This window comes from Abramis brama, assembly GCF_963993115.1.
Source record: "Abramis brama genome assembly, chromosome: 1".
Lineage (NCBI taxonomy): Eukaryota > Metazoa > Chordata > Actinopteri > Cypriniformes > Leuciscidae > Abramis > Abramis brama.
This window is the reverse complement of record NC_139963.1, coordinates 75,974,774-75,991,441: the sequence shown is the minus strand read 5'-3', so window position 1 is coordinate 75,991,441 and position 16,668 is coordinate 75,974,774. Positions and strand designations below refer to the sequence as shown.

The window sequence follows — 16,668 nt, the reverse complement described above, 5'->3', positions numbered from 1 at the left end:
CACACATCTTGGCCTACAGGCCTTGATCACTATCAGCCCCTCTGTGCCTTTAGGAACTACAAATGCTCCTTGTGGGAGAAAGAGGGGTGGAAAACAGTAAAGCAAATGTCTTTGTTCGTTTCAGATATCTTGGATTATTTTCAATCCTACACTGAATATCCGATTCAATCCCTCCGCAGAAGTAGCAGTGCTTCGCCTTCTGAGAATATAGTTCCCAGTGTGTGTACGGTTAGAAGAGGCTGTGTCTCATGTGACCTTGTTATTCTTACACTCTGTGACTATACAAATCACATGTAAATAGGAAAATGTTGGCGTTATTTTGTCACTCGGACATTATTATTTAATCTTTTTTACAGATCGGGCTCGGGTTGGACTCGGGCTCATTTAGCTTCTCTCCTTTCATCATGCTCATAATATACGTACAGAGCGCAGGCTACTGTATGAAATATTGTTATATTGATAATATTATAAATATGCAACGCAATATGCGATTACGCGAGTGCAATGCATCAGGTGACAGTTGAGCATGCAGAGCATCAGGGAGAAGTTGGAGCGTGGGGAGTTACTAAAAGTTCCCAATGCTTCAGGAAAAGCTGCATTTTTTTTTGACAAAAATAAATAAATAAAAATGCTCTGAATTACAGTTTTCCCCATTCATTCCTATGGGTTTCCCATTTCTGTCCACGAAGGCGAGATTAAGGAGGGTTTTTTTTTTTTCACCCACTTAACACTGTAGAATCGAGTCAATTTTTCTTTTGTGTGTTCAGGTGGCAAACTTAGGAAAAGTAGCCAATTCTCGCTCAGATTAAGGAAAGTATTTTTTTTAAAAATAAATAATAATTATTTTGTCCACATTTGTCCCCCATAAGGTTTTAATTGGACATTGGAAATTTCAGTGAAACTGTGTGAAAACCCCGTACACGTCCATACACTTGAGATGCACAGAGATGATCAGATACAGGACATTTCTGATTACACACACTAGATGTGTTCAGAGATTTCCAGTATTCCAGCAATTGCTGATGTTGTAATGTTTAAATCCTGGTAAGCATGAGACCAAGAAAGTTCTCAATTCTTAAAGATTTATTAAAATCCTAAAGCAATCCAACAGTGCCAGATGTTACATAATGGCCAGCATGTACAACCAGGCGGGAAGGAAGTCGACCGGAAGTTGAAGCCGGCCGCGTGCCACCATCTTGTAGCAGAACTTCACCTGCTGTTAGCATCCCATTGACTCCCATTCATTTTGGCGTCACTTTGACAGCGAATAACTTTACATCTGAGGCGTTTGAAGACTCCATTTGTCCATTATTTATTTCTAAAGAAACATGACAATGTATAAAATGCTCCATTACCTTGTAGCTTATGTTATGGCCCCGTAGAAGCAGTTTTTGTAAAAGTAGGCTAACGATTGCGTCATAACCACGCGACTCTCTGTCGCACAGTAGAGAGATTACCGTATGGACGGGAGGAGAAGCTCGCGGACAATCGGGGGGACGTGGAGGCAAAATGACAATATAATTGATCAGAATACCTAGCAAAAGTTGCTCCTGCTCCAGCTCATGGACAATTCCTACTCACACTCTCCGTCTCTGCAAGATTCGGAAGGGAATGATTCAGATTTCTCTTGGCACAGCTACTAGAAGACAGACGGGTTGCTCACGTGGTCCGTGTAACGCTTTGCTCGGTTTGAGTCTGTGCGTCAGGAAAGGAAGTGCTAAGAAATCGCTAAAAATGGGCTTCACTTGTCTCAATTGAGTTCCAATGGGGTCGCTGTGTCCATTTCTTTTACTGTCTATGTGTACAACACACTTCAACTCTTACTCTACACCTTTTATAGGTGACAACATGTGGACTACAGCGCAATCTCCTGACTAATACACAAACACTACATTCCCCCATTACTTAAAGGATAATTCCGGTATTTAGCACTTTGAGTCTCTTTTCTGGTTTGTTTTGGATGAACTAGAGTGGTGGACACAGAAATGTTGATGATGGGTCCTGTCTCGACTCTTTGACTCGTTTAGAATCGCCTTTGACCGCTTCAGAGTGGCTGGCTACGGGCATGCACAAACATGTCCTTAAAACAACTCTTAATGTTCGTTTTCAAAACTGTGCAACTCACCGAGTGGTTAGTGGTGTTCGTTGATGATTAAAAACAAATATATCGGTGCAATGTATGATTTCAATCCGTGTTATTTGCTGTAGTGGAACTATTTTTTCAGATACCTCACAACCACGTATAAACTTCCGCTCGATATGTGAGTCTGAAGCGTCTTTTCCATTTCCGGTAACACAGTAATATCAACGAGCAATGAGTCCTCCAACAGAAATCAATGGGATTTTACAAAATGCCAAATAAAACACGACAGAAACTGTATTTCGCTACGCTACTTGTTTTGGAACATCAACATCATTATATAAATATATAAATCATGAAGGTTGAAGATGGCGCCGGACTGTGTGGCTTGCCGTCTACCCATTGTGTTACTTGTTATGTTTTTATTGACTTTGCTGCTTCTACATTGTCACTCGTTGATCGCTTATGATCTGCAACAACTTTTAGATATTTATCATGTCATGCCAAAGCTTCTCGGAACTTATAACGCCTCCCATGATTCAATGAGAACTTCTAATTAGGAGATACGGCCACTTCCAGTTAAGATTTAGAGTGGCAATATCTCATGACCCTCACATAACAGAGACATCAGAGTAGACTCGTTGGAAAGGTGAGAACAAAGAAGGTTTCCAAGGAGTCTACTCTGATGTCTCTGTAATGTGTGGGTCATGAGATATTGACACTCTAACTCTATATTCTATAATTCTAATTCAGCCAGATATCAATATCTCAATATTTTCAAACCACCCAAAACCACTCAAAACCAGGACCAGTCCCCTCCAAAACCACTAAAACCTAACCCAAACCACCCAAAACCACTCAAAACCAGGACCAGACCCCTCCAAAACCACTAAAACCTAACCCAAACCACTCAAAACCAGGACCAGACCCCTCCAAAACCACTAAAACCTAACCAAAACCAGGACCAGACCCCCCCAAAACCACTCAAACCTAACCCAAACCACCCAAAACCACTCAAAACCAGGACCAGACCCCTCCAAAACCACTAAAACCTAACCCAAACCACCCAAAACCACTCAAAACCAGGACCAGACCCCCCCAAAACCACTAAAACCTAACCCAAACCACCCAAAACCACTCAGAACCAGGACCAGACCCCCCCAAAACCACTAAAACCTAACCCAAACCACTCAGAAACAGGACCAGACCCCTCCAAAACCACTAAAACCTAACCCAAACCACCCAAAACCACTCAGAACCAGGACCAGACCCCCCCAAAACCACTAAAACCTAACCCAAACCACCCGAAACCACTCAAAACCAGGACCAGACCCCTCCAAAACCACTAAAACCTAACTCAGACCACTCAAAACCACCCAAAACCAGGACCAGATCCCCCCCAAAACCACTAAAACCTAACCCAAACCATTCAAAACCACTCAAAAACAGGACCAGACCCCTCCAAAACCACTAAAACCTAACCCAAACCACTCAAAACCAGGACCAGACCCCTCCAAAACCACTAAAACCTAACCCAAACCACCCAAAACCATTCAAAAACAGGACCAGACCCCTCCAAAACCACTAAAACCTAACCCAAACCACCCAAAACCACTCAGAACCAGGACCAGACCCCCCCAAAACCACTAAAACCTAACCCAAACCACCCGAAACCACTCAAAACCAGGACCAGACCCCTCCAAAACCACTAAAACCTAACTCAAACCACCCAAAACCAGGACCAGACTCCCCCAAAACCACTAAAACCTAACCCAAACCACCCAAAACCACTCAGAACCAGGACCAGACCCCTCCAAAACCACTAAAACCTAACCCAAACCACCCAAACCACTCAAAACCAGGACAAGATCCCTCCAAAACCACTAAAACCTAACCCAAACCACCCAAAACCACTCAAAACCAGGACCAGACCCCTCCAAAACCACTAAAACCTAACCCAAACCACCCAAAATCACTCAAAACCAGGATCAGACCCCCCCAAAACCACTAAAACCTAACCCAAACCACCCAAAACCACTCAAAACCAGGATCAGACCCCTCCAAAACCACTAAAACCTAACCCAAACCACCCAAAACCAGGACCAGACCCCTCCAAGACCACTAAAACCTAACCCAAACCACCCAAAACCAGGACCAGACCCCTCCAAAACCACTAAAATCTAACCCAAAGCACCCAAAACCACTCAAAACCAGGATCAGACCCCCCCAAAACCACTAAAACCTAACCCAAACCACCCAAACCACTCAAAACCAGGACCAGACCCCTCCAAAACCACTAAAACCTAACCCAAACCACCCAAAACCACTCAAAACCAGGACCAGACCCCTCCAAAACCACTAAACCTAACCCAAACCACCCAAAATCACTCAAAACCAGGATCAGACCCCCCCAAAACCACTAAAACCTAACCCAAACCACCCAAAACCACTCAAAACCAGGATCAGACCCCTCCAAGACCACTAAAACCTAACCCAAACCACCCAAAACCAGGACCAGACCCCTCCAAGACCACTAAAACCTAACCCAAACCACCCAAAACCAGGACCAGATCCCTCCAAAACCACTAAAACCTAACCCAAACCACCCAAAACCACTCAAAACCAGGACCAGACCCCTCCAAAACCACTAAAACCTAACTCAAACCACCCAAAACCAGGACCAGACTCCCCCAAAACCACTAAAACCTAACCCAAACCACCCAAAACCACTCAGAACCAGGACCAGACCCCTCCAAAACCACTAAAACCTAACCCAAACCACTCAAAACCAGGACCAGACCCCTCCAAAACCACTAAAACCTAACCCAAACCACCCAAAACCACTCAAAACCAGGACCAGACCCCTCCAAAACCACTAAAACCTAACCCAAACCACCCAAAATCACTCAAAACCAGGATCAGACCCCCCCAAAACCACTAAAACCTAACCCAAACCACCCAAAACCACTCAAAACCAGGATCAGACCCCTCCAAAACCACTAAAACCTAACCCAAACCACCCAAAACCAGGACCAGACCCCTCCAAGACCACTAAAACCTAACCCAAACCACCCAAAACCAGGACCAGACCCCTCCAAAACCACTAAAACCTAACCCAAACCACCCAAAACCACTCAAAACCAGGATCAGACCCCCCCAAAACCACTAAAACCTAACCCAAACCACCCAAACCACTCAAAACCAGGATCAGACCCCTCCAAGACCACTAAAACCTAACCCAAACCACCCAAACCACTCAAAACCAGGACCAGACCCCTCCAAAACCACTAAAACCTAACCCAAACCACCCAAAATCACTCAAAACCAGGACCAGACCCCTCCAAGACCACTAAAACCTAACCCAAACCACCCAAAACCAGGACCAGACCCCTCCAAGACCACTAAAACCTAACCCAAACCACCCAAACCACTCAAAACCAGGACCAGACCCCTCCAAAACCACTAAAACCTAACCCAAACCACCCAAAACCACTCAAAACCAGGATCAGACCCCTCCAAAACCACTAAAACCTAACCCAAACTACTCCTACAACATTCCGTCTCCTTACGGACACGTGACCCTTTTTTGACCTTTTGACCCCTGTCAGCTTATGGCATTTTTGAATGAGGCCTCATTAGTTTTAAACACTAAACGTGTATTAACCCACCTCTACTGTACTAAGCACACTCAACTGGACACGTTCCACTCATTTACAAGTGATTTCAGTGGTTAATAAAAAATTTACATGAATTAAAAATATATAATAAAGTAAACTACTTATCATGATTTAATAACATTAATCAATGGAAAATCACAAATTGTAATATTATCAAATAAAAGTGCAAAATTCTAAAAATTCTAAATGTTATAAATGCATGAATGTTATATTTATATACAGTGAGGAAAATAAGTATTTGAACACCCTGCTATTTTGCAAGTTCTCCCACTTGGAAATCATGGAGGGGTCTGAAATGGTCATCGTAGGTGCATGTCCACTGTGAGAGACATAATCTAAAAAAAAAAAATCCAGAAATCACAATATATGATTTTTTAACTCTTTCTTTGTATGATACAGCTGCAAATAAGTATTTGAACACCTGTCTATCAGCTAGAATTCTGACCCTCAAAGACCTGTTAGTCTGCCTTTAAAATGTCCACCTCCACTCCATTTATTATCCTAAATTAGATGCACCTGTTTGAGGTCGTTAGCTGCATAAAGACACCTGTCCACCCCATACAATCAGTAAGAATCCAACTACTAACATGGCCAAGACCAAAGAGCTGTCCAAAGACACTAGAGACAAAATTGTACACCTCCACAAGGCTGGAAAGGGCTACGGGGAAATTGCCAAGCAGCTTGGTGAAAAAGGTCCACTGTTGGAGCAATCATTAGAAAATGGAAGAAGCTAAACATGACTGTCAATCTCCCTCGGACTGGGGCTCCATGCAAGATCTCACCTCGTGGGGTCTCAATGATCCTAAGAAAGGTGAGAAATCAGCCCAGAACTACACGGGAGGAGCTGGTCAATGACCTGAAAAGAGCTGGGACCACCGTTTCCAAGGTTACTGTTGGTAATACACTAAGACGTCATGGTTTGAAATCATGCATGGCACGGAAGGTTCCCCTGCTTAAACCAGCACATGTCAAGGCTCGTCTTAAGTTTGCCAATGACCATTTGGATGATCCAGAGGAGTCATGGGAGAAAGTCATGTGGTCAGATGAGACCAAAATAGAACTTTTTGGTCATAATTCCACTAAACGTGTTTGGAGGAAGAAGAATGATGAGTACCATCCCAAGAACACCATCCCTACTGTGAAGCATGGGGGTGGTAGCATCATGCTTTGGGGGTGTTTTTCTGCACATGGGACAGGGCGACTGCACTGTATTAAGGAGAGGATGACCGGGGCCATGTATTGCGAGATTTTGGGGAACAACCTCCTTCCCTCAGTTAGAGCATTAAAGATGGGTCGAGGCTGGGTCTTCCAACATGACAATGACCCGAAGCACACAGCCAGGATAACCAAGGAGTGGTTCTGTAAGAAGCATATCAAGGTTCTGGTGTGGCCTAGCCAGTCTCCAGACCTAAACCCAATAGAGAATCTTTGGAGGGAGCTCAAACTCCGTGTTTCTCAGCGACAGCCCAGAAACCTGACTGATCTAGAGAAGATCTGTGTGGAGGAGTGGGCCAAAATCCCTCCTGCAGTGTGTGCAAACCTGGTGAAAAACTACAGGAAACGTTTGACCTCTGTAATTGCAAACAAAGGCTACTGTACCAAATATTAACATTGATTTTCTCAGGTGTTCAAATACTTATTTGCAGCTGTATCATACAAATAAATAGTTAAAAAATCATACATTGTGATTTCTGGAATTTTTTTTTTAGATTATGTCTCTCACAGTGGACATGCACCTACGATGACAATTTCAGACCCCTCCATGATTTCCAAGTGGGAGAACTTGCAAAATAGCAGGGTGTTCAAATACTTATTTTCCTCACTGTATATAAGCGTTTATAACATGTATGATAAATAAATGTTGCTTGCCCACTAGAGGGAGACATAGGATAAGGATGGAAACTGAATGGAAATAATCGCATTGATCTATTAAACTAATTATCACGAATGGAAAAATAAATAAATAAAAATATTATAAAATAAAAGTAAAAATTTCTAAAAATTCCAAATGTTATAAATGCATGAATGTTATATTTATATATATTTTATAATTATGTTATTTTCATAAGTGTTTAAAACACGTATAATAAATAAATGTTGCTTGCCCACTAGAGGGAGACACAACATAAGGATGGAAACTATGAATGGCATTAATCACATTGATCTAGTTCATTTTTATAACTTATGGTATACTGACAGAATTGTTTTATACAATTAGTGTACATAGAATCTGTGAAATGCTTATGGATTATTAAATGTTATAACACACATATATATACACATGTTATATTTATAAGTATTTATACCCTATATGGTGCACTTATTATAAATGTTGTAAATACTGATTTATTTTTCACACAGGTAAAGGATTCACACAGGTAAAGTAATCAACAGGTTTATTTGCAGAAGTATGTGATCGCAGCGATGGAAGCAGGAGAGTAACTGATGAATACAGTGTTCAGGATAGATGTCTCACTGCATGAAAAGTGGGATTTTCGTCAGTAAGCGGCACTGTAGATTGTCGTGGAAGTTCAGGTTTACGACTGCACACGGCAATTTGCAGGCAACACCGAAAACTGACGTGAATTGTCGGAAATTGACGTGGACCTTGCTTGCCAGTTGTCCCCCCATGACCCCCCTAACCCTAATTCTAGGGGAGGCTTTAACATGTAAATGAAAATGCTGTGAGCTATACAAATGCAAATCAGGGCAGGGGGAGTTTTACCCCAGGTAACATTTTTCTAATAGGTATTTACTTAATTCTAAGAAAATCTCTGGTATACATAGATCAGGCTCAGTATAGCCTAATTATAGACTCTTAAATTTTAGCTTAAATTGATATATTTAATGAAAGTAGCTAGATTAGTTACTATGTGTCATTAGCAATAGCCAATGTTATGTAAAAAAGACACAAAACCATTTATTTCAACAATTAATTTCAATCAGGCTTTGCCACAAAGGTAAAATGTGCATTCCATGCAAACAGCATCACAATCTCTTAGAGCTCAAACACTGTGCATAATACAACTGTTCACGAACAGAAGATTGTATTTGACTCATGCTGCATACACATACGCAATGACAAGAATTATGCCTACTGTACATATAGAGTTACAACTACGATTAGAGTTGTTTGCATAAAATGTACCGTGAACATTCACATGTTTGCCCTGTGATAGGCTACAATTTATCTCTATAAATACTATTTTCTCAATTCTGTGCATATATTTTTACTTACTTAGATCAATTGACATGATGCTGATAATGACGACATTGTGTGTAAGTAACTTTTTTACTATTGTGGCCTAGTAGTAGTGTAAATATACCTCGTTTCTATTTTGCATTAAAAATGTTTGTGGCCCCTTTAAGAAATCCCTCTCTTCTCGCGATACTATTCACTTGTGCTGGACGCGTGCGCGCGACCAGAGAAGCCATTTTTCACTGTTCAGGAGAGCTCCATGTGGTGCGTGCATCGATCGGATTCTGTGTTATACGTTCTTCTTTCTTGGTAAATATTACTCCAATATCTTTAATATGCACAAATAATTTGTGAAGCGAAGTTAAAAGAACATTTGATGTGTACATTTTTGTTTATAGATTTATTTGGAGCGCATGTGTGACGAGTGAACCTCGTGGTGATCGGTAAAGGATTGGGTATGTACGTTTCATGGTTTATGGGGTAAATTACTGATGGCATGTTTATTTGATAAATCTGTTAATGAGTTTAATCTATATTCTGTGATTATACAGTATAACTTTATGGTTTAATGCATATTTCTGGTTCTGCATGGTTAAACGTGGGTTGTGGCTTTGTTAAAGTGCTTTTATTTCTCTTGTAACTTGGGCCTACCTCAGCCACTGCCGTATTCCAGTTTGTGTTATCGTATTTAATTGTAACATATTTTGGTTTGGAGAAATCGATTTAAATCTGACCTGTTGCAGTGCATCACACTGTATTTCAGTTTGAATTGAGTTAAGTATTCTGTGGATTTGGGCATTGATCCACTGGTTAAGCTTTTTGTGACATTTGATTATATCATGTCATCTTCAAATTTACTGCAAACTGTTTCTACAATTTCTTGTTTTTTTGTGTGTTTTTTTTTTTTAACTAGTGAAATCTATTTTTTTCTTGTGAAATCTCTTCAAACAAGGCAAACTTTTTTCTTAATCAGACTTTTATCTGTTTAATTGTTCTTCCATTGACCGCTGCCACTTATTTTAAACAGCAGTCAGAATAAAACCCCAATTTCAAAAAGCATAGTTTGCTTCCGGTGTGTATTTCTTCAATTTCACCCGGTTGAATTTTTTCTCCTTTGTTTAATTTTACTGTGACTTATGTTGTTCTTATTAATATCACTCTCATTTAATTGTTTTCCAGGTGCCTTTAAGACATATTACGCGACAGTGCGCAGGAGCTTCAGGTACAAAGCGAGAAGCGAGTCGAGCGAGAAGAAAGAGGGTAAGATTTATTAGATTAGATTCGTTTTTGGTCAATGTGACTATTTTTCAGGTGCATAAATAGATGTGTGTTGTCCATACGCAGTGCATTGCGCAGTACTGATTGTCTTTATTGGTTTTTACAGCTGCTAGAAGCGAGACAAGAGTGTGCTAGCTGAGGATGAGGTGGGCCTTCGGAAGTGCGCTACCATAGACCTGATGTCTGATGAGGAAGACGGCATCATCGGCGGGGTGTCTGGATGGATTGTGCGACCTCCATCCTTTCGCAGCCAGGAGCTCACCGAGCTCTGTGCCACGCTGCAGTCGAGATTAGAGGCGACTCCAAAGTACAGGGCAATGCACCACAGATGTCTGCAAAATGGATCGAATTCAGACAGAATGCCGCTAGTTACCTGCAGCTCTGAAGCAGAAAACAGACACTTCACAGTGCTGTAGGACTTTGTGCTTCTCATGAGCTTCCCATTTGTTGTGTGGGCAAATCTCCTATGCTTTGTACATATATGATATTAGTTGTGTGTTTGTGCTAATAAAGCTCTTTCTTTGAATAAACAGCACGTCCCTGGCAAATTTTCCTTTCCTCAAATTCATTCATGTCCTTGATGATGGTAATAGTGTAGGCCATAGGATAACAATGACATGAATATTCAACATAACATCATATATATATATATATATATATATATATATATATATATATATATATATATATATATATATATATAATTATTATAATTTTGGAGTGGGGTTTAAATTTATAATGACCCAGGGTCACCAATAGTAACAGGTCTGCTAACCAATACCGAGTGAGGAAATTAAAGCCATTCTCTGGCAAGGCGCGGGCGCTGCTATTCATATGCAAATTAGAGCCATTAGCACCTCCGCGAGCTCTCCACATACGTCATGGTTCGTTTCCGTCAATATGTGGCACAGACGAACGCGACGTTCACAGGCTGTAAATTGTCGTTAACTGCCGAAAATTATGGAGATTTCCGGCCGCTTACGGGGACGAAAATCCCACTTTTCATGCAGTGTCTGTTCTGAAATGGAGATCGAGGAAATGACTGAAGACGGATGAAGGAAGCAGATGACTGAAGACAAGTTGTTCAGGTAGGTATCGTGCAGGTAAGGAGTCAGGTAAGTGCATGCAGGTGAGGGCCAGAGAGGATGATGGGAAATGTAGTGAGGAGGTGGTGACTAGCTGGTGACCGTGACAAAGTGCACCATAAGTGAGTAAAAACCCTCACCATTTATCCGGGCTTGGGACCGGCACTGACATCGCACTACTTTGTGTAATGTCAGAGGCTGGGTTAAAAAATAGTGGGTTTTTAAATAAAAAAAATTATGAACACGAGCCCATCATATTATCACTATATAAAAGTTTGGTAGTAAATTAAATATAAATAAATAAAAACGTAACTTTAAAAATAAATATTTTTGTAAAAATGAAACAAAGCATCAATAAATACACATACTACCACTAAAAACATTTAAAAAAAAATACAAAACTACAAAATATGGGCTACTTTACATCTAAGAGTGAAGTGAACTTTTGAACAAAAGAAATGGACTGGGGCGCACTCGTCCAGCCACTCGAGATCTAATTCTAGTTCTTGCAGTTAATGGCTGTTAAAAGGTACAATTTACATTTGAGTATTTTCTTGCCTTGAAAATAACTGAAAGGTTTTCTTACCGAAACCTTTGGGAGGACCACAATCTGTAATAGCAAGACCTGTCCAGGCCTGCTCAGCCACACAGTGCTGCACATGAGGGTCGGTTTCGACCTTCTGCTTGGTGGACGGCTTCCACATCTTGACTACCTCCTCTGCTTTGGGGCAATTGGTCGTCCACCCCTCCTGACCAATTTGCCACTTTTGCGGCTGAAGGCCTCCGCAGACTGAAGTAACCTGACAGACAGAATGACAAGACTTTACTCATGCGAGTCATTTGTCACAGTGAATCAATGTCGAATTAATGGGTGCCAATGCTCTATTGATGGATTTGGAGACTTACCGAGAAGATGGTCTTTCCTTTGAGCATATTGTGAAAGCCGGCACTTATCACAGAGCACTCTGTCTCCAGAAAAGCCAGATTCACTGCGCTGCCTCTTAGATGGAGGCTGGCCCTGCAGTGAGACAGGAGACGCCTCCACAAACTGGCAGAAAGACTGTCGCATGCTGGTTTCAGCAACTGCTGCTGTCCCCTCATCCGAACAAGTCCTGTATAAGTGAGGAAAACAACATTTATAGTAATATAATGGACAAATAGTTTGTGTTATGTCCTTGATAAATGAAGAGACATACCCAGCCATAGAGGATAAGAGCTCGGCTGCCTCCACCAAGTCCTCATCAAGGACCGCACCGGCGCTATGGGCCAGATATACATTTATTGAGTCCTGTTGGTGTGCTGATAAAAGTTTGCCGTCCACCCCAACCGCCCTACGCACGTCCTGGCTGGTGGACATGCCCAGTTTATACCTGTTGAAATAAAATTTAAAAGCAAATGTCAATCGTGAAACGACTGTGACTGACGAGATGTAAGTGAGTGTATACATTCAGACATGTGCACATGTATCTGTGTAGGTATGCACATCGAATGGAGGGGGTTCATGTCCTGGGAGACACTGTGGACCGCATCATCAGAACAAGAAAGAAAAAACCGGTTGCAGCCTTTCTCTTCCTGAAGACTGTGGGGCCTGATTGTCTGGTAGTACTGGTGCAATATCTGTGAGAAAAAGTCCAACAAGTTATTACATTTAAAACATTGGTGGTAAGAAAACGACTCTGTGTTGCAATGAAACTTACAGCTTCCTCAGCCTGGCTCAAGGCAACCCTCATACCAACCGAGGTTTGTCTCTGTGTTCGCAGTATCACCCCCTACTGGACAACACGGCCCACCCACTCCGCATCCTTGAAAACACTGACAAGGTGCCATTACAGTTTTTTCCGATTGCTAAACAACAGTGAGCACAACTGGAGCTACATGTGCAAAACTCTAACTACAGTCTGCAGTACCAACAGTCACCTGAGCTAAACAGTTCACACATCACCTGCAAAACTCACTCCAAGCAACACAACTCTTAACACACGGCTCAAAACAGGCTCAGTGCAGCCAATCATGTTTGATTTCCTTATTTCATGTTAAGTATGTTGTTTTTAATTATCCTGATTTGGGGAAGGTAGGGGGAGGGTGCCATTTTTGTTTGTATTCTTCATTTTCTCCTGTTTATGGATAGACAGGGAGAGAGGGAAGATTGATGTTATTTATTTTCTTCAGATTATCTTGTTCTAGGTAATTTACTAAGATTTCTGGGTTAGTTAAAGTTTTGTTTGTTATTTTGGTCTAGCTCTCCCCTGAAGATATTATTATTCTTTTGGTTTTCTTTTTATTATTATTATCAAACTTTGTTTTTGTTATCCTTCTTGTGATTTGTTATTCTTTATATTTATTCAAATACAAAGATATTATTTGAATTTGTGGTTGTGTGATTTCTGGGACAGGAGGTTGGATTATCCTGTTACTCTTTCCAAGGGTTAATTTTCTTTATTTAATTTAAATTATTTATTTATTTATTTGTTTGTTTTAGTTACTTTGTTACTGCCTCCCCAACCCTAGATGGGTAGTTATGTAACAACACTGAGAGGAAAAACACTAGCATCAAACACCAATACAGAAAATACAAACTTTTCATCTTTACAGTTTGAACAATTTCAGTGACTTCATACAAAGTAATATATTCTTCATAACAATTCTTTAAGGTAAATGAAAATTAGCAGTTTGCTTCAATAGTCTGTAGTAATTTACGGAATTACAGTAATGAGAAAAAAAAAGTAGAAACTAAAAGTACATACTGTAATTCGAACAAATAATTGAGGGGCTAATCCTGCCTCTCTCTAGCATCAGGCCACAGGTTTTCATCAACATCACATCTAATGTTCTCTCTTGCCACGCACCTGGGGAAGAACCTTCTGGAGTGCCTTATCCATCCCTGGCAGTCCTCTGGACTCGTGTCCTCACATCCGGCACGCATGGCTTCCAAAAGAGACATTTGGTCATGTGGGTGGTGACCAAACACTTTCCACCTCCACCCATACAGAAAAAAAAAATATTGAAATATATTTTAAAGTGTCAAAAATATATGTGGCATATATTCCAAATACATTGAAATATATTTGCATTGTTGGTCATTTATATTTATCATTTTGAAATATATTCTGAAATATAACAAAAATATATGAAGTTACTGTAAGTGTGAAATATATTTACATATATTTAACCAATTTCGAATATTTAGAATATTTGCATATATTCCAAAAATATATTTCAAATATATTTATTTTGTGTAGAAAGGCTAGCCTTTCAGCTGAAATTGCAATCAGCAGTGTTTGAAAGGCACAAGGCTGAAATCTATTCTGTTTTGAATGTGTGGTTCACAGTTTTGACAGCAGTGTGTTAGCATTTGAACAAAGTGCTGTAAATCCACAGTGTTGTGCAGGTTGTGGTTAAAGTCATGGGATAAGTGTGTAGAGTTTTGAAAACTGTGTTCAAGCAATGAAAAACGAACTAGAGTTTGGTCCACATGAACTGCTGCTGTGCAGACTGTAGTTAGAGTTTTGCACATGTGACTCCAGTTGTGCCCACTGTCGTTTAGCAATCGAAAAAAACTGTAAAAATGAGTGTGTGAGTGAGTGAGTGAGTCAATGAGTGAGTGAGTGTGTAAGTGAGTGAGTGAGTGTGTTAGCGAGTGAGTGAGTGTGTGTGTGTGAGTGAGTATGTGTGAGTGAGTGAGTGTGTTAGCGAGTGAGTGAGTGAGTGAGTGAGTGAGTGTTAGCGAGTGAGTGAGTGTGTTAGCGAGTGAGTGAGTGTGTGTGTGTGAGTGAGTATGTGTGAGTGTGTAAGTGAGTGAGTGAGTGTGTTAGCGAGTGAGTGAGTGAGTGTGTTAGCGAGTGAGTGAGTGAGTGAGTGTGTTAGCGAGTGAGTGAGTGAGTGAGTGTGTTAGCGAGTGAGTGAGTGAGTGAGTGAGTGAGTGAGTGAGTGAGTGAGTGTGTTAGCGAGTGAGTGTGTTAGCGAGTGAATGAGTGAGTGAGTGATTGTTTTAGCGGGTGAGTGAATGAGTGAGTGAGTGAGTGAATGAATGAGTGAGTGAGTGTGTTAGAGTGAGTGAGTGAGTCAGTGAGTGAGTGTGTCAGTGAGTGTGTGAGTGAGTGAGTCAGTGAGTGAGTGTGTGAGTGAGTGTGTTAGTGAGTGAATGAGTGAGTGAGTGTGTTAGCGAGTGAATGAGTGAGTCAGTGAGTGAGTGTGTGTGTGAGTGAGTGAGTGTGTTAGTGAGTGAATGAGTGAGTGTGTTAGTGAGTGAATGAGTGAGTGAGTGAGTGTGTTAGTGAGTCAATGAGTGAGTGAGTGTGTTAGCGAGTGAGTGAGTGAGTGTGTTAGCGAGTGAGTGAGTGAGTGAGTGTGTTAGCGAGTGAATGAGTGAGTGAGTGTTTTAGCGAGTGAATGAGTGAGTGAGTGAGTGAGTGAGTGAATGAGTGAGTCAATGAGTGAGAGAGTGAATGAGTGAGTGAGTGAGTGAGTGTGTTAGCGAGTGAATGAGTGAGTCAATGAGTGAGTGAGTGAGTGTGTTAGCGAGTGAATGAGTGAGTCAATGAGTGAGTGAGTGAGTGTGTTAGCGAGTGAGTGAGTGAGTGAGTGAGTGTGTTAGAGTGAGTGAGTGAGTGAGTGAGTGAGTGAGTGAGTGAGTGAGTGTGTTAGCGAGTGAGTGAGTGAGTGTGTTAGCGAGTGAATGAGTGAGTCAATGAGTGAGAGTGAGTGAATGAGTGAGTGAGTGAATGAGTGAGTCAATGAGTGAGAGTGAGTGAGTGAATGAGTGTGTGAGTGAGTGAGTGTGTTAGCGAGTGAATGAGTGAGTCAATGAGTGAGTGTGTGAGTGAGTGAATGAGTGTGTTAGCGAGTGAATGAGTGAGTCAGTGAGTGAGTGTGTGAGTGAGTGAGTCAGTGAGTGAGTGAGTGAGTGAGTGAGTGTGTTAGCGAGTGAGTGAGTGAGTGTGTTAGCGAGTGAATGAGTGAGTCAATGAGTGAGAGTGAGTGAATGAGTGAGTCAATGAGTGAGAGTGAGTGAGTGAATGAGTGTGTGAGTGAGTGAGTGTGTTAGCGAGTGAATGAGTGAGTCAATGAGTGAGTGTGTGAGTGAGTGAATGAGTGTGTTAGCGAGTGAATGAGTGAGTCAGTAAGTGAGTGTGTGAGTGAGTGAGTCAGTGAGTGAGTGTGTGAGTGAGTGAGTGAGTGAGTGAGTGAGTGTGTTAGCGAGTGAATGAGTGAGTCAGTGAGTTAAACTCTGGGATATACACTCCTATTCCTGTAATCCCTGTTCTTGGTTCTTTAGATCCATCAGTATAGATGTGCATACTTGCATAGAATCTTTCCTGTATGTACTTATTAACATGGTACTTAATCATA

The 16,668-nt window shown here is 41.3% G+C and overlaps 1 long non-coding RNA gene across 1 annotated transcript; it reads left to right on the top strand.

The window, feature by feature from the left end:
• Positions 1-8,493: 8,493 nt before the first annotated feature.
• Positions 8,494-10,726, top strand: LOC311068122. Its single transcript, XR_014603337.1, has 4 exons — positions 8,494-9,265; positions 9,355-9,411; positions 10,136-10,216; positions 10,341-10,726. It is a non-coding gene; the product is annotated as an uncharacterized lncRNA (long non-coding RNA).
• Positions 10,727-16,668: the final 5,942 nt, after the last annotated feature.